General features: G+C 44.0%; 3 non-coding genes across 3 annotated transcripts; all 3 read left to right on the top strand.

Annotated features, from left to right (window-relative positions):
• Nucleotides 1-1,847: 1,847 nt before the first annotated feature.
• On the top strand, nt 1,848-1,919 carry trnap-agg. Its single transcript has one exon. It is a non-coding gene; the product is annotated as a tRNA-Pro (tRNA).
• Nucleotides 1,920-4,390: 2,471 nt separating this feature from the next.
• On the top strand, nt 4,391-4,462 carry trnap-ugg. The gene has a single exon. It is a non-coding gene; the product is annotated as a tRNA-Pro (tRNA).
• Nucleotides 4,463-12,523: 8,061 nt separating this feature from the next.
• On the top strand, nt 12,524-12,595 carry trnap-agg. The gene has a single exon. It is a non-coding gene; the product is annotated as a tRNA-Pro (tRNA).
• Nucleotides 12,596-18,500: the final 5,905 nt, after the last annotated feature.

Here is an 18,500-nt window from a genome sequence, read left to right as displayed (position 1 = left end):
AACCTGTCTCCTCCCCTTCATCTACACTGATTGAACTGAATTTAACAGGTGACATCAATACGGGATGATATACTTCAGCTGGATTCACCTGATCAGTCTATGTCATGGAAAGAGCAGGTGTTCCTAATGTTTTGTGCACTCGGTGTATGTAAAACTCACCCAAAAGTGTCAGTTACCACTAGAGGGCAGTCGAATAGCCAAAACCTGCCACATCACAGATTCTGGAAGTTAACTCACAGGCTGATGAGGAGAAGGGGATGGGAGAAGTGTAACGATCGGGTGGGTTTCTCTAAGCAGGCTTGTTGGTTTAAGGGTATGCTTCTCTCTTAGGGTGTGAGTAGTCCTGGGTTTAAATCCCAGATAAGCCCACCTTTTGAGAAAATATGTGATAGATGTATTTAGGGTTGTCCAAAGTGAGTTAGTATATTGAAACATCACAAAGTGGGGAGAAAAATCTTACCAAAAGGAAAATTGTAGACTGTAAGTAGCAAATATGCATATCTGTAGGCCCTTTGGTAAAACAGAGATATAAAACAATATCCAATCAGTATAGAATATAATGTACAGTGTCGTAATGTCAACGAGTGACTGAATTGTGTGACAGATGGTACTATAGATACATCAACTAGAATCTTCTCTAAATTGCCCATGCTTCAGAATGGATCCTGCATTATCCTGACATACAGTATATAATACTGAACTGCACCTACCAGTGAAAGACCTGTGAGAGATCCATCAAACACGTTACTCCCATAGGACATATATCCTGTCCTGACAAATGCTACCACCTTCAGCGCCATCTCCAGCAGGTAGTAAAGGATGAAGAAACAGTTGATTGTCTGAAAAACAGATCAGTGGAGGCTGCTGAGGGGAGGACGGTTCATAATAATGGCTGGAACGGAGCAAATGGAATGGCATCAAACCACCTGCTTGATGTATTTGATACCATTCCACTGATTCCCCTCCAGTCATTACCACGGGCCGGTCCTCCCCAATTAAGGTGCCACCAACCTCCTGTGACAGAGATATATATAAAGTCTGTGAATTGCATGGAGCTATTGACATAAACTGTGCAAGACCCATACCTGCTATACATGAGTCATTCATGTCGGCAGTGCACTGCAGGCACAGTAACTAATGTCTACTTGTAACTACTACTTGTAGTACATTTTACGTTCAAATGGCCTTAAATGTTGAGCCTCTAAATAGTAGTTGTCTCGTTTAGAGATTCTTCTCACAGTCTATCACCAGGATAATCTAGAGGAACATTTATGATGCTTGGATGCATATACAATATACTTAATACATGCATATACCATACATGACCTTTGACCTTACACGTTTTCTAAAAATAAAATGGGATACAATACAATGCAGCCCCTTAAATTCTGAAGAAATACTCATTTTTAGACCAGAGACATCAAATGCAGAGAAGGTGAACAAAATGGGCCAGGGACTATATCTTCTGTCTTTCCAATGGACTCTAATGATGATCAATAACAGAGATAAATAGAGGACTTATATTATCTCCATTTTTAAATTAGTCAATTGGCTTCTTTTTCTTTGACTGATTCCTCCCAACTCATATTAAAACCCACCCAGTTGACTACTTTAAAATGGTGGAAGCCCTCAATTGCAATGTCCTTTCCAAAATGCGTTATGTCCATGATGAGTCCTCCATCTGTTTCCATTTGATCAACATGTCTGTGTTTGTGTAGAGTCTAGAATAGCCACTAGGTGGTTGTCTCTGAGCAGTTTTACTGAGCATGCAACATTAACTTCAGAGGAATTCCTCATGCACATGGCATGCAGTGGAATTTAAACTCTTGGTTGTTGAAACTGGGAGAGGCTCGTTGGTCTAGGGGTATGATTCTCGCTTAGGGTGCGAGAGGTCCCGGGTTCAAATCCCGGACGAGCCCTCCTTTTAAGTTGTCAAGCAATTTACAGGATGAACAGGCCTTCATAGAGTGTACAAAGCATAGTAGTGTACATTCACTAAAGCATCTCTATCAATAATATTACTTTGAATAAGGAGCCTGGAATCTTAACTCATAAGCTCGGTTTCAATATTGTTATGGTGAAACAAAGCTTGTCAGTTAGGATTCCAGGCTAGTGTCGTAACTAAGAGCTGTTAGGATCAAGCAGAAACACAAATATCTAAGTTAATTCATTAAATATTGTGACATTGTGAACTTGTGCCATAGTGAATTCACGCAGATGCAGATAACATTGGAGCACATTCCCCACCACAGTGACATAATGCTGAATGAAGATAAACTGAACCTTGCGCAGGAACTTAGACGAGTACTCAGGCAATGGAGGATGCTACAGAGGGAAACAATGACTTCAATTTCCTGTTCAATCTCCTTTCACAATAACTTTTCAGATTTGCTTCTGTCCAAATTGTTGCTTCCGTTGCAAATGCAAGCACAAAGGCAAATGAAGAAAGTCTGCTTGGAGTTAGACTGACAGTCTGCCAACTGCATAGTTTTGAAGAAATGAACATGGTCGTAGAGATAAAATATAAATACCTGTTTGATCCTTGTCCAGCTCATCAAACAGTCTCTGGAAGGCCTCCCTGGGGATGAAGCCACTGGATGACTGAGACGCTTTCTGAGGAAATTACACTTTTAGAATCTTTTGACGTACCAAAAGTGTTCACAATTCAGAGGTGTGGCCTTGTACATATATAACTTCATAAAACATAACGTTGTTTAACACTATGTATTACAGTATGTTGTTTCAGGTAAGGAGGGAACCATCTCACCTTCATGATGGCATCTCTGTAATAACCTGTTGTATATTCATAAAATAAACACCACAAAGGGGTCCTGTCTTACACGGTAACATCCTCAGAGAAGGAAGGTTCCTGGCTCTGACAGTGCAGCAGCTCAAAAGCTGCCCTGACGCCCAAATGTCTCCTCAGGAAGGATGTCTGGATTGACATCTGCTAAATAAAGGGTTTTCAATCAATAACATTTATTTATAAAGCCCTTCTTACATCAGCAGATGTCACAAAGTGCTGTACAGAAACTCGGCCTAAAACCCCAAACAGCAAGCAATGCAGGTGTAGAAGCATGGTGGCTAGGAAAAACTCAGTCCAGACACAGCGTTCGGTCCCGCTCCATGGGAGGAAATATCTTCTGCGCCGGCCCAGACCAGGCACAACGGTCAACTCAGCTCCATGTCCGGTGCCCATAAGGAATGTAAACAAATGTACTATAAAAGTGTTGATAAACAAAGTAATGTACAGAAAATGTATTTCAAAAGCAGCTCACGGTGGAAAATAACAAGTTATTCCTACATGTAAAGCATCTTCTTTGAGGACCACAACCTGTTGAATGTACAGCTCCTCATCTGTGTGAAGGGAAACATGTAGAGAACATGGGCTTAATTGAATGATCTTACTCTGTGTATGTGTGTGTGTGAGAGAGAGAGAGAGAGAGAGCGAGCGATTTTGAAGAACTTACCATGTCCCTGTGTCCCCCAATAGAAAGGTGTTTCTTTTGGAGCCCTGTAATTGTCTGTTCCAGAATTAAGCCCCCTCGGTAGCAGGGGGAAACTCTCCATCATCAGCACAATGTTGCTCAACAAGTTAATAACAGGAGACTAAGAAAATAAAGGAAAGGAACGCTTACATTTTGCTCCATCCTTAAATCTTCTCAGCGAGTTCATTTTCATAATCTACACACATCTCACTTAAATGTAGGGTTCCTGTGCCTTTTGTTGTTATGATAGTGCTTTACATGTGGTGTTGTGTCACTCTTGTTGTGATGTGTGTGTCATCCTATGTTTATATTGTATTTATGTTTTAAATCCCAGTCCCCCGTCCCCGCAGGAGGCCTTTTGCCTTTTGGTAAGCCATCACTGTAAATAAAAATGTATTCTTAACGGACTTGCCTAGTTAAATAAAGGTTAAATAAAATACATTTTAAAAAATCCAAACAAATTTGGGCAATTATTTGTTACTCATTCGTTGAAGACTACAATAAGCAGCACATAAAATGGTCGCGACAGCCCTTATGACCTATGACAAAGGGGTCAAGTAAAGTGTTCTGGAATATGTTATGGTATGGTTATAGTTCTACTGGATATTTAAGCTCTTTTGTGTTAAATATGCCTTGGACAATATATTATTGAGTTATACATCGGAGGAAATATATACAATACATAATATGATATATGGCCTCGTATAACTGACAAATGTAAAATTTTCTTCAGGTCAGAACTTTACTATAGTGATGATGCAGTATACATCATCACCAGTAGAGGTGAGTAAAGTAACAAAGTTTCACTAAGGACACGCCTCAGATTTCACACACGCTTGACATCAGTGACAGGGCAGATGGGGAGCAGAACTTATAGTCGGTGTTTACCTTTCTTTAAATAAGGCTCGTTGGTCTAGGGGTATGATTCTCGCTTTGGGTGCGAGAGGTCCCGGGTTCAAATCCCGGACGAGCCCTTCTTTTCTGAACACAACCGGCTCGTTGTACTGTCCAAGATAATGATTGTCTGCTTGGGGAAGTGGAGATGACTGTGCATATTCAGCAGAAACAGTGACATTCAGTCATGTGTTGGTTTCTATAACAACGAGCAGGCTCACAGGATACCAATGTCGTCTATGCTTGTATTATGAGAACTTGCTGAACGACTGGTCGTATAACTGACAAGCCTAATTAGATAAATACTCTTATCTGTCAGCCACGGAGAAACGTCCATATGGTTTTATTTGTAGCTGTAACACTAAAGTCCTGGATAGGCCTCAGTCCTCATAACGCAAATGATAACTTACAGCACTTAAGAAAGATGTCAACCACAGACATTTGCAAATCTGACAATGTAATGTACACTGAGTGTACTAAACAATAGGAACACCTTCCTAATATTGAGTTGCAATCCCTTTTGCCATCAGGAAAGCCTCAATTCGTCAGGGGCATGAACTCTAAAGTGTGTCGAAATTGTTCCACAGGGATGCTGTCCCATGTTTACTCCAATGCAGTTGTGTGTTTTCTCTGAGAGCTGGTCTCTCTAGGAACCTTCTGATGTCGAGTTGAGTGCTGTACCCATCCATCATGTTACCATGGTTGGTCACAGTTGTGTCAAGTTGGTTGGATGTCCTTTGGCTGGCGGACCATTCTTGACACACACGGGAAACTGTTGAGAGTGAACAAAACAGCAGCATTGCAGTTCTTGACACACTCAGACCGGTGCGCCTGGCACCTACTGTCATACCCCATTCAAAGGCACTTCAATATTTTGTCTTGTCCATTCACCCTCTGAATGGCACACATACAGAATACGCCTCAAGACTTAAAAATCCTTCTTTAACCTGTCAAATCAAATCAAATTGTATTTGTCACATACACATGGTTAGCAGATGTTAATGCGAGTGTAGCGAAATGCTTGTGCTTCTAGTTCCGACAATGCAGTGATAACCAACAAGTAATCTAACTAACAATTCCAAAACTACTGTCTTAAACACAGTGTAAGGGGATAAAGGATATGTACATAAGGATATATGAATGAGTGATGGTACAGAGCAGCATACAGTAGATGGTATCGAGTACAGTATATACATATGAGATGAGTATGTAGACAAAGTAAACAAAGTGACATAGTTAAAGTGGCTAGTGATACATGTATTACATAAGGATGCAGTCGGTGATGTAGAGTACAGTATATACGTATGCATATGAGATGAATAATGTAGGGTAAGTAACATTATATAAGGTAGCATTGTTTAAAGTGGCTAGTGATATATTTACATCATTTCCCATCAATTCCCATTATTAAAGTGGCTGGAGTTGGGTCAGTGTCAATGACAGTGTGTTGGCAGCAGCCACTCAATGTTAGTGGTGGCTGTTTAACAGTCTGATGGCCTTGAGATAGAAGCTGTTTTTCAGACTCTCGGTCCCAGCTTTGATGCACCTGTACTGACCTCGCCTTCTGGATGATAGCGGGGTGAACAGGCAGTGGTTCGGGTGGTTGATGTCCTTGATGATCTTTATGGCCTTCCTGTAACATCGGGTGGTGTAGGTGTCCTGGAGGGCAGGTAGTTTGCCCCCGGTGATGCGTTGTGCAGACCTCACTACCCTCTGGAGAGCCGTACGGTTGAGGGCGGAGCAGTTGCCGTACCAGGCGGTGATACAGTCCGCCAGGATGCTCTCGATTGTGCATCTGTAGAAGTTTGTGAGTGCTTTTGGTGACAAGCCGAATTTCTTCAGCCTCCTGAGGTTGAAGAGGCGCTGCTGCGCCTTCTTCACGACGCTGTCAGTGTGAGTGGACCAATTCAGTTTGTCTGTGATGTGCATGCTGAGGAACTTAAAACTTGCTACCCTCTCCACTACTGTTCCATCGATGTGGATAGGGGGGTGTTCCCTCTGCTGTTTCCTGAAGTCCACAATCATCTCCTTGGTTTTGTTGACGTTGAGTGTGAGGTTATTTTCCTGACACCACACTCCGAGGGCCCTCACCTCCTCCCTGTAGGCCGTCTCGTCATTGTTGGTAATCAAGCCTACCACTGTTGTGTCGTCCGCAAACTTGATGATTGAGTTGGAGGCGTGCGTGGCCACGCAGTCGTGGGTGAACAGGGAGTACAGGAGAGGGCTCAGAACGCACCCTTGTGGGGCCCCCGTGTTGAGGATCAGCGGGGAGGAGATGTTGTTGCCTACCCTCACCACCTGGGGGCAGCCCGTCAGGAAGTCCAGTACCCAGTTGCACAGGGCGGGGTCGAGACCCAGGGTCTCGAGCTTGATGACGAGCTTGGAGGATACTATGGTGTTGAATGCCGAGCTGTAGTCGATGAACAGCATTCTCACATAGGTATTCCTCTTGTCCAGGTGGGTTAGGGCAGTGTGCAGTGTGGTTAAGATTGCATCGTCTGTGGACCTATTTGGGCGGTAAGCAAATTGGAGTGGGTCTAGGGTGTCAGGTAGGGTGGAGGTGATATGGTCCTTGACTAGTCTCTCAAAGCACTTCATGATGACGGAAGTGAGTGCTACGGGGCGGTAGTCGTTTAGCTCAGTTACCTTAGCTTTCTTGGGAACAGGAACAATGGTGGCCCTCTTGAAGCATGTGGGAACAGCAGACTGGTATAGGGATTGACTGAATATGTCCGTAAACACACCGGCCAGCTGGTCTGCGCATGCTCTGAGGGCGCGTCTGGGGATGCCGTCTGGGCCTGCAGCCTTGCGAGGGTTAACACGTTTAAATGTCTTACTCACCTCGGCTGCAGTGAAGGAGAGACCGCATGTTTTCGTTGCAGGCCGTGTCAGTGGCACTGTATTGTCCTCAAAGCGGGCAAAAAAGTTATTTAGTCTGCCTGGGAGCAAGACATCCTGGTCCGTGACTGGGCTGGGTTTCTTCTTGTAGTCCGTGATTGACTGTAGACCCTGCCACATGCCTCTTGTGTCTGAGCCATTGAATTGAGATTCCACTTTGTCTCTGTACTGACGCTTAGCTTGTTTAATAGCCTTGCGGAGGGAATAGCTGCATTGTTTATATTCGGACATGTTACCAGACACCTTACCCTGATTAAAAGCAGTGGTTCGCGCTTTCAGTTTCACGCGAATGCTGCCATCAATCCACGGTTTCTGGTTAGGGAATGTTTTTATCGTTGCTATGGGAACGACATCTTCGATGCACGTTCTAATGAACTCGCACACCGAATCAGCGTATTCGTCAATATTTTTATCTGACGCAATACGAAATATGTCCCAGTCCACGTGATGGAAGCAGATTTGGAGTGTGGAGTCAGCTTGGTCTGACCAGCGTTGGACAGACCTCAGCGTGGGAGCCTCTTGTTTTAGATTCTGCCTGTAGGCAGGGATCAGCAAAATGTAGTCGTGGTCAGCTTTTCCGAAAGGGGGGCGGGGCAGGGCCTTATATGCGTCGCGGAAGTTAGAGTAACAATGATCCAAGGTTTTACCACCCCTGGTTGCGCAATCGATATGCTGATAAAATTTAGGGAGTCTTGTTTTCAGATTAGCTTTGTTAAAATCCCCAGCTACAATGAATGCAGCCTCCGGATAAATGCTTTCCAGTTTGCAAAGAGTTAAATAAAGTTCGTTCAGAGCCATCGATGTGTCTGCTTGGGGGGATATATACGGCTGTGATTATAATTGAAGAGAATTCTCTTGGAAGATAATGCGGTCTACATTTGATTGTGAGGAATTCTAAATCAGGTGAACAGAAGGATTTGAGTTCCTGTATGTTTCCTTACATTTACATTTACATTTAGGTCATTTAGCAGACGCTCTTATCCAGAGCGACTTACAAATTGGTGCATTCACCTTATGACATCCAGTGGGACAGTCACTTAACAATAGTGCATCTAAAACTTAGGGGGGGGGGTGAGAGGGATTACTTAACCTATCCTAGGTATTCCTTAAAGAGGTGGGGTTTCAGGTGTCTCCGGAAGGTGGTGATTGACTCCGCTGTCCTGGCGTCGTGAGGGAGTTTGTTCCACCATTGGGGGCCAGGGCAGCGAACAGTTTTGACTGGGCTGAGCGGGAGCTGTACTTCCTCAGTGGTAGGGAGGCGAGCAGGCCAGAGGTGGATGAACGCAGTGCCCTTGTTTGGGTGTAGGGCCTGATCAGAGCCTGGAGGTACTGAGGTGCCGTTCCCCTCACAGCTCCGTAGGCAAGCACCATGGTCTTGTAGCGGATGCGAGCTTCAACTGGAAGCCAGTGGAGAGAACGGAGGAGCGGGGTGACGTGAGAGAACTTGGGAAGGTTGAACACCAGACGGGCTGCGGCGTTCTGGATGAGTTGAAGGGGTTTAATGGCACAGGCAGGGAGCCCAGCCAACAGCGAGTTGCAGTAATCCAGACGGGAGATGACAAGTGCCTGGATTAGGACCTGCTCCGCTTCCTGTGTGAGGCAGGGTCGTACTCTGCGGATGTTGTAGAGCATGAACCTACAGGAACGGGCCACCGCCTTGATGTTGGTTGAGAACGACAGGGTGTTGTCCAGGATCACGCCAAGGTTCTTAGCTCTCTGGGAGGAGGACACAATGGAGTTGTCAACCGTGATGGCGAGATCATGGAACGGGCAGTCCTTCCCCGGGAGGAAGAGCAGCTCCGTCTTGCCGAGGTTCAGCTTGAGGTGGTGATCCGTCATCCACACTGATATGTCTGCCAGACATGCAGAGATGCGATTCGCCACCTGGTCATCAGAAGGGGGAAAGGAGAAGATTAATTGTGTGTCGTCTGCATAGCAATGATAGGAGAGACCATGTGAGGTTATGACAGAGCCAAGTGACTTGGTGTATAGCGAGAATAGGAGAGGGCCAAGAACAGAGCCCTGGGGGACACCAGTGGTGAGAGCGCGTGGTGAGGAGACAGATTCTCGCCACGCCACCTGGTAGGAGCGACCTGTCAGGTAGGACGCAATCCAAGCGTGGGCCGCACCGGAGATGCCCAACTCGGAGAGGGTGGAGAGGAGGATCTGATGGTTCACAGTATCGAAGGCAGCCGATAGATCTAGAAGGATGAAAGCAGAGGAGAGAGAGTTAGCTTTAGCAGTGCGGAGCGCCTCCGTGATACAGAGGAGAGCAGTCTCAGTTGAATGACTAGTCTTGAAACCTGACTGATTTGGATCAAGAAGGTCATTCAGAGAGAGATAGCGGGGAGCTGACCAAGGACGGCACGTTCAAGAGTTTTGGAGAGAAAAGAAAGAAGGGATACTGGTCTGTAATTGTTGACATCGGAGGGATCGAGTGTAGGTTTTTTTCAGAAGGGGTGCAACTCTCGCTCTCTTGAAGACGGAAGGGACGTAGCCAGCGGTCAGGGATGAGTTGATGAGCGAGGTGAGGTAAGGGAGAAGGTCTCCGAAAATGGTCTGGAGAAGAGAGGAGGGGATAGGGTCAAGCGGGCAGGTTGTTGGGCGGCCGGCCGTCACAAGACGCAAGATTTCATCTGGAGAGAGAGGGGAGAAAGAGGTCAGAGCACAGGGTAGGACAGTGTGAGCAGAACCAGCGGTGTCGTTTGACTTAGCAAACGAGGATCGGATGTCGTCGACCTTCTTTTCAAAATGGTTGACGAAGTCATCTGCAGAGAGGGAGGAGGGGGGGGGGAGGAGGATTCAGGAGGGAGGAGAAGGTGGCAAAGAGCTTCCTAGGGTTAGAGGCAGATGCTTGGAATTTAGAGTGGTAGAAAGTGGCTTTAGCAGCAGAGACAGAGGAGGAAAATGTAGAGAGGAGGGAGTGAAAGGATGCCAGGTCCGCAGGGAGGCGAGTTTTCCTCCATTTCCGCTCGGCTGCCCGGAGCCCTGTTCTGTGAGCTCGCAATGAGTCATCGAGCCACGGAGCTGGAGGGGAGGACCGAGCCGGCCTGGAGGATAGGGGACATAGAGAGTCAAAGGATGCAGAGAGGGAGGAGAGGAGGGTTGAGGAGGCAGAATCAGGAGATAGGTGGGAGAAGGTTTGAGCGGAGGGAAGAGATGATAGGATGGAAGAGGAGAGAGTAGCGGGGGAGAGAGAGCGAAGGTTGGGACGGCGCGATACCATCCGAGTAGGGGCAGTGTGGGAGGTGTTGGATGAGAGCGAGAGGGAAAAGGATACAAGGTAGTGGTCGGAGACTTGGAGGGAGTTGCAATGAGGTTAGTGGAAGAACAGCATCTAGTAAAGATGAGGTCGAGCGTATTGCCTGCCTTGTGAGTAGGGGGGGAAGGTGAGAGGGTGAGGTCAAAAGAGGAGAGGAGTGGAAAGAAGGAGGCAGAGAGGAATGAGTCAAAGGTAGACGTGGGGAGGTTAAAGTCGCCCAGAACTGTGAGAGGTGAGCCGTCCTCAGGAAAGGAGCTTATCAAGGCATCAAGCTCATTGATGAACTCTCCGAGGGAACCTGGAGGGCGATAAATGATAAGGATGTTAAGCTTGAAAGGGCTGGTAACTGTGACAGCATGGAATTCAAAGATGGTACTATAGATACATCAACTAGAATGGTACTATAGATACATCAACTAGAATCTTCTCTAAATTGCCCATGTTTCAGAATGGATCCTTCATTATCCTGACATACAGTATATAATACTGAACTGCACCTACCAGTGAAAGACCTGTGAGAGATCCATCAAACACGTTACTCCCATAGGACATATATCCTGTCCTGACAAATGCTACCACCTTCAGCGCCATCTCCAGCAGGTAGTAAAGGATGAAGAAACAGTTGATTGTCTGAAAAACAGATCAGTGGAGGCTGCTGAGGGAGGACGGTTCATAATAATGGCTGGAACGGAGCAAATGGAATGGCATCAAACCACCTGCTTGATGTATTTGATACCATTCCACTGATTCCCCTCCAGTCATTACCACGGGCCGGTCCTCCCCAATTAAGGTGCCACCAACCTCCTGTGACAGAGATATATATAAAGTCTGTGAATTGCATGGAGCTATTGACATAAACTGTGCAAGACCCATACCTGCTATACATGAGTCATTCATGTCGGCAGTGCACTGCAGGCACAGTAACTAATGTCTACTTGTAACTACTACTTGTAGTACATTTTACGTTCAAATGGCCTTAAATGTTGAGCCTCTAAATAGTAGTTGTCTGGTTCAGAGAGATTCTTCTCACAGTCAATCACCAGGAGAATCTAGAGGAACATTGATGACGCTTAGATGCATATACAGACGACTTTATACATGCATATACAGTAGACATAATACATGCATATACAGTAGACATAATACATGCATATACAGGAGACATAACACATGCATATACAGTAGACTTAATACATGCATATACAGTAGACATAATACATGCATATACAGCAGACATAATACATGCATATACAGGAGACATAACACATGCATATACAGTAGACTTAATACATGCATATACAGTAGACTTAATACATGCATATACAGTAGACATAATACATGCATATACAGTAGACATAATACATGCATATACAGTAGACATAATACATGCATATACATAATACATGTACATGACATGCATATACAGTTGACCTTTGACCTTACACATTTTCTAAAAACTGAAATGGGATACAATGCACCCTCATGCACACTCATTTTTAGACCAGAGACATTAAATGCAGAGAAGGTGAACAAAACCTTTGGGATACAATACCAGGGCCTATCAAATCAGAGAAGGTGAACTGGGCCAGGGACTATATCTTCTGTCTTTCCAATGGACTCTAATGATGATCAATAACAGAGATAGATAGAGGACTTATATTATCTCCATTTTAAAGTAGTCAATTGTATTCTTCTTCATTGGCTGATTGCTCCCAACTCATATTAAAACCCACCCAGTTGACTACTTTAAAAATGGTGGATGCCCTCAATTGCAATGTCAGTTTAAAATGCTTTAAATCCATGATGAGTCCTCTGTTTCCATTTGATCAACATGTCTGTGTTTGTGCAGAGTCTAGAACAGCCACTAAGTGGTAGTCTCTGAGCAGTTTTACTGAGCATGCAACAGCATCAACTTGAGAGGAATTCCTTATGCACGTGGCATGCAGTGGAATTTAAACTCTTGGTTGTTAAACATGTGACAGGCTCGTTGGTCTAGGGGTATGATTCTCGCTTAGGGTGCGAGAGGTCCCGGGTTCAAATCCCGGACGAGCCCTCCTTTTAAGTTGTCAAGCAATTTACAGGATGAACAGGCCAACATAGAGTGTACAAAGCATAGAAGTGTACATTCACTAAAGCATCTCTATCAAAAATATTACTTTGAATAAGTAGCCTGGAATCTTAACTCATTTAGCTCGGTTTCAATATTGTAATGGTGAAACAAAGCTTGTCAGTTAGGATTCCAGGTTAGTGTCGTAAATAAGAGCTGTTAGGATCAAGCAGAAACACAAACATCGATGTTAATTCATTAAATATTGTGACATTGTGAACTTGTGACATAGTGAATTCACACAGATGCAGATAACATTGGCCAGGGCACATTCTCCACCACAGTGACATAATGCTGAATGAAGATAAACTGAACCTTGTGCAGGAACTTAGACGAGTACTCAGGCAATGGAGGATGCTACAGAGGGAAACAATGACTTCAATTTGCTGTTCAATCTCCTTTCACAATAACTTTTCAGATTTGCTCCTGTCCAAATTGTTGGATGTTGCAAATGCAAGCACAAAGGCAAATGATGAAAGTCTGCTTGAGAGTTAGACTGACAGTCTGCCAACTGCATAGTTTTGAAGAAATGAACATTGTCGTAGAGATAAAATATAAATACCTGTTTGATCCTTGTCCAGCTCATCAAACAGTCTCTGGAAGGCCTCCCTGGGGATGAAGCCACTGGATGACTGAGACGCTTTCTGAGGAAATTACACTTTTAGAATCTTTTGACGTACAAAACAAAAGTGTTCACAATTCAGAGGTGTGGCCATGTACATATATAACTTCATAAAACATAACGTTGTTTAACACTATGTATTACAGTATGTTGTTTCAGGTAAGGAGGGAACCATCTCACCTTCATGATGGCATCTCTGTAATAACCTGTTGTATATTCATAAAATAAACACCACAAAGGGGTCCTGTCTTACACGGTAACATCCTCAGAGAAGGAAGGTTCCTGGCTCTGACAGGTGCAGCAGCTCAAAAGCTGCCCTGACGCCCAAATGTCTCCTCAGGATGGATGTCTGGATTGACATCTGCTAAATAAAAGGGTTTTCAATCAATAACATTTATTTATAAAGCCCTTCTTACATCAGCAGATGTCACAAAGTGCTGTACAGAAACTCGGCCTAAACCCCAAACAGCAAGCAATGCAGGTGTGAGAAGCACGGTGGCTAGGAAAACTCAGTCCAGACACATCGTTCGGTCCCGCTCCATGGGAGGAGATATCTTCTGCTCCGGCCCAGACCAGGCACAACGGTCAACTCAGCTCCATGTCCGGTGCCCATAAGGAATGTAAACAAATGTACTATAAAAGTGTTGATAAACAAAGTAATGTACAGAAACCGTTTCAAAAGCAGCTCACGGTGGAAAATAACAAGTTATTCCTACATGTAAAGCATCTTCTTTGAGGACCACAACCTGTTGAATGTACAGCTCCTCATCTGTGTGAAGGGAAACATGTAGAGAACATGGGCTTAATTGAATGATCTTACTCTGTGTATGTGTATAATGTACAGTGAGTAAGAGAGAGAGAGAGAGAGAGAGAGAGAGAGAGAGAGAGAGAGAGCGAGCGATTTTGAAGAACTTACCATGTCCCTGTGTCCCCCAATAGAAAGGTGTTTCTTTTGGAGCCCTATAATTGTCTGTTCCAGAATGAAGCCCCCTAGGTAGCAGGGGGAAACTCTCCATCATCAGCACAATGTTGCTCAACAAGTTAATAACAGGAGACTAAGAAAATAAAGGAAAGGAACGCTTACATTTTGCTCCATCCTTAAATATTCTCAGCGAGTTCATTTTCATAAAACACATCTCACTTAAATGTAGGGTTCCTGTGCCTTTTGTTGTTATGATAGTGCTTTACATGTGGTGTTGTGTCACTCTTGTTGTGATGGTGTGTCATCCTATGTTTATATTGTATTTATGTTTTAAATCCCAGTCCCCCGTCCCCCAGGAGCCTTTTGCCTTTTGGTAAGCCATCACTGTAAATAAAAATGTATTCTTAACGGACTTGCCTAGTTAAATAAAGGTTCAATAAAATACATTTTAAAAAATCCAAACAAATTTGGGCAATTATTTGTTACTCATTCGCTGAAGACTACAATAAGCAGCACATAAAATGGTCGGGACAGCCCTTATGACCTATGACAAAGGGGTCAAGTAAAGTGTTCCGGAATATGTTATGGTATGGTTATAGTTCTACTGGATATTTCAGCTCTTTTGTGTTAAATATGCCTTGGACAATATATTATTGAGTTATACATCGGAGGAAATATATACAATACATAATATGATATATGGCCTCGTATAACTGACAAATGTAAAATTTTCTTCAGGTCAGAACTTTACTATAGTGATGATGCAGTATACATCATCACCAGTAGAGGTGAGTAAAGTAACAAAGTTTCACTAAGGACACGCCTCAGATTTCACACACGCTTGACATCAGTGACAGGGCAGATGGGGAGCAGAACTTATAGTCTGTGTTTACCTTTATTTAAATAAGGCTCGTTGGTCTAGGGGTATGATTCTGCATTTACAGTGCGAGAGGCCCCGGGTTCAAATCCCGGATGAGCCCTTCATTTTCTGAACACTACCGGCTCGTTGTACTGTCCAAGATAATGATTGTCTGCTTGGGGAAGTGGAGATGACTGTGCAGAAATAGTGACATTCAGTCATGTGTTGGTTTCTAAAAACAACGAGCAGGCTTGTATTATGAGAACTTGCTGAACGACTGGTTGTATAACTGACAAGCCTAATTAGATAAATACTCTTATCTGTCAGCCACGGAGAAACGTCCATATGGTTTTATTTGTAGCTGTAACACTAAAGTCCTGGATAGGCCTCAGTCCTCATAACGTAGACATAATAATTGATAACTTACAGCACTTAAGAAAGATGTCAACCACAGACATTTGCAAATCTGACAATGTAATGTACACTGAGTGTACTAAACAATAGGAACACCTTCCTAATATTGAGTTGAAATCCCTTTTGCCATCAGGAAAGCCTCATTTTTAGACCAGGGCATGAACTCTAAAGGGTGTTGAAATTGTTCCAGATGGATGCTGTCCCATGTTTACTCCAATGCAGTTGTGTGTTTTCTCTGAGAGCTGGTCTCTCTAGGAACCTTCTGATGTCGAGTTGAGTGCTGTACCCATCCATCATGTTACCATGGTTGGTCACAGTTGTGTCAAGTTGGTTGGATGTCCTTTGGGTGGCGGACCATTCTTGACACACACGGGAAACTGTTTTGAGAGTGAACAAAACAGCAGCATTGCAGTTCTTGACACACTCAGACCGGTGCGCCTGGCACCTACTGTCATACCCCATTCAAAGGCACTTCAATATTTTGTCTCGTCCGTTCACCCTCTGAATGGCACACATACAGAATACGTCTCAAGGCTTAAAAATCCTTCTTTAACCTGTCTCCTCCCCTTCATCTACACTGATTGAACTGAATTTAACAGGTGACATCAATACGGGATGATAGACTTCAGCTGGATTCACCTATGTCATGGAAAGAGCAGGTGTTCCTAATGTTTTTTGCACAAGTCTGTGTGTATGTAAAACTCACCCACAAGTGTCATTTACCACTAGAGGGCAGTCTAATAGCCAAAACCTGCCACATCACAGATTCTGGAAGTTAACTCACAGGCAAATGGAGAAGGGGATGGGAGAAGTGTAACGATCTGGTGGGTTTCTCTAAGCAGGCTTGTTGGTTTAAGGGTATGCTTCTCTCTTAGGGTGTGAGTAGTCCTGGGTTAAAATCCCAGATAAGCCCACCTTTTGAGAAAATATGTGATAGATGTATTTAGGGTTGTCCTTAGTGAGTTAGTATATTGAAAGATCACAAACAAAGTGGGGAGAAAAATCTAACCAATAGGAAAATTGTAGACTGTATGTAGAAAATATGCATATCTGCAGGCCCTTTGGTGAAACAGAGATATAAAACAATATCCAATCAGTATGGCATATAATGTACAGTGTCGTAATGTCAAGAGTGAATTGTGTGACAGATGGTACTATAGATACATTTGATTCATAATTTTTTTAAATTCACCTTTATTTAACTAGGTAGACATTGAGAACAGGTTCTCAGTGCAACTTCGACCTGGCCAAGATAAAGCATAGCAGTGTGAACAGACAACACAGAGTTACACATGGAATAAACAATTAACAAGTCAATAACACAGTAGAGTAAAAAAGGGAGTCTATATACAACCTTGCAAAAGGCATGATTCCCTTTTGAGGTAGGCCAATAACTCAATATTGCAGATTAACACTGGTGTGAAAATGATCAGATGATCATGTACAGGTAGAGATATTGGTGTGCAAAAGAGCAGAAAAGTAAATAAATAAAAACTGTGGGGATGAGGTAGGTGAAAATGGGTCATGTTACCAATAGATTTTGTACAGCTGCAGTCAATCGGTTGGATGTCCTCAGATAGCTGATGTTTGAAGTTGGTGACTGGGAGATAAAAGTCTCCAGCATTCAGCAGTTCTCGACACACTCAGTTCCAGTCACAGGCAGCAGAGTACCCCATTCAAAGGCACTTCAATGAGGTGTTTTTAGGGATGATCAATGAGATACACCTGCTGGAGGCGTGCTCCAGGGTGTTGCCATCGTGACCAGTGAGCTGAGATAATCCGGAGCTTTGCCTGCATGGCCTTCATGTAGATTGACCTGGAGCCAGTGGGTCTGGGATGATATATTCAGCTGGAGGGCCAGCAGACTAGAACATACAAGTCGCAGTGGTGGTGGTATAAGGTGCTTTAGTGACAAAACGGATGGCACTGTGATAAACTGCATCCAGTTTGCTGAGAAGAGTGGGCAGTCAACTTTGTAGATGACATGCCACATCGACAGATTCTGGATAGTCAGTATTACAGGGTAAGCATGCGTGAGTGAAGGAGGCTTTGTTGGAGAATGAAAATCGACTGGGTTTTTGAGGCTTTTGGTTTGGAGATGTTTGATATGGGTCTGGAAGGAGAGTTTTAAATCCAGCCAGACACCTAGGTAAAATAGGTGTCCACATATTCAAGGTTGAACCATCCAGTGTGGTGATGCTATATTGAAACGGGTCACAAAGTGGGTTGAAAAATGCATTTGGTTTTACTAGCGTTTAAGAGCAGTTGGAGGCCACTGGAAGGAGTGTTGTATGGCATTGAAGCCGATTGGAGGTTAGAAGCACAGTGTCCAATGACGGGCCAAAGTGTACAGAATGGCGTCGTCTGCGTAGAGTGGATCAGGGAAATGGCAGCAAGAGCAACATCATTGATATACACAGAGAAAAGAGTCTATAGAGAATCAACTAGAATCTTCTCTAAATTGCCATTGTTTCAGAATGGATCCTGCATTATCCTGACATACAGTATATAATACTGAACTGCACCTACCAGTGAAAGAACTGTGAGAGATCAATCAAACACGTTACTCCCATAGGACATATATCCTGTCCTGCCAAATGCTACCACCTTCAGCGCCATCTCCAGCAGGTAGTAAAGGATCAAGAAACAGTGGATTGTCTGAAAAACAGATCAGTGGAGGCTGCTGAGGGGAGGACGGTTCATAATAATGGCTGGAACGGAGCAAATGGAATGGCATCAAACCACCTGCTTGATGTATTTGATACCATTCCACTGATTCCCCTCCAGTCATTACCACGGGCCGGTCCTCCCCAATTAAGGTGCCACCAACCTCCTGTGACAGAGATATATAAAGTCTGTGAATTGCATGGAGCTATTGACATAAACTGTGCAAGACCCATACCTGCTATACATGAGTCATTCATGTCGGCAGTGCACTGCAGGCACAGTAACTAATGTCTACTTGTAACTACTACTTGTAGTACATTTTACGTTCAAATGGCCTTAAATGTTGAGCCTCTAAATAGTAGTTGTC

This window comes from Oncorhynchus gorbuscha, linkage group LG01, assembly GCF_021184085.1.
Source record: "Oncorhynchus gorbuscha isolate QuinsamMale2020 ecotype Even-year linkage group LG01, OgorEven_v1.0, whole genome shotgun sequence".
Taxonomy (NCBI): domain Eukaryota; kingdom Metazoa; phylum Chordata; class Actinopteri; order Salmoniformes; family Salmonidae; genus Oncorhynchus; species Oncorhynchus gorbuscha.
The sequence above is the reverse complement of the archived record's forward strand: the minus strand, read 5'-3'. Positions and strand labels throughout refer to the sequence as shown.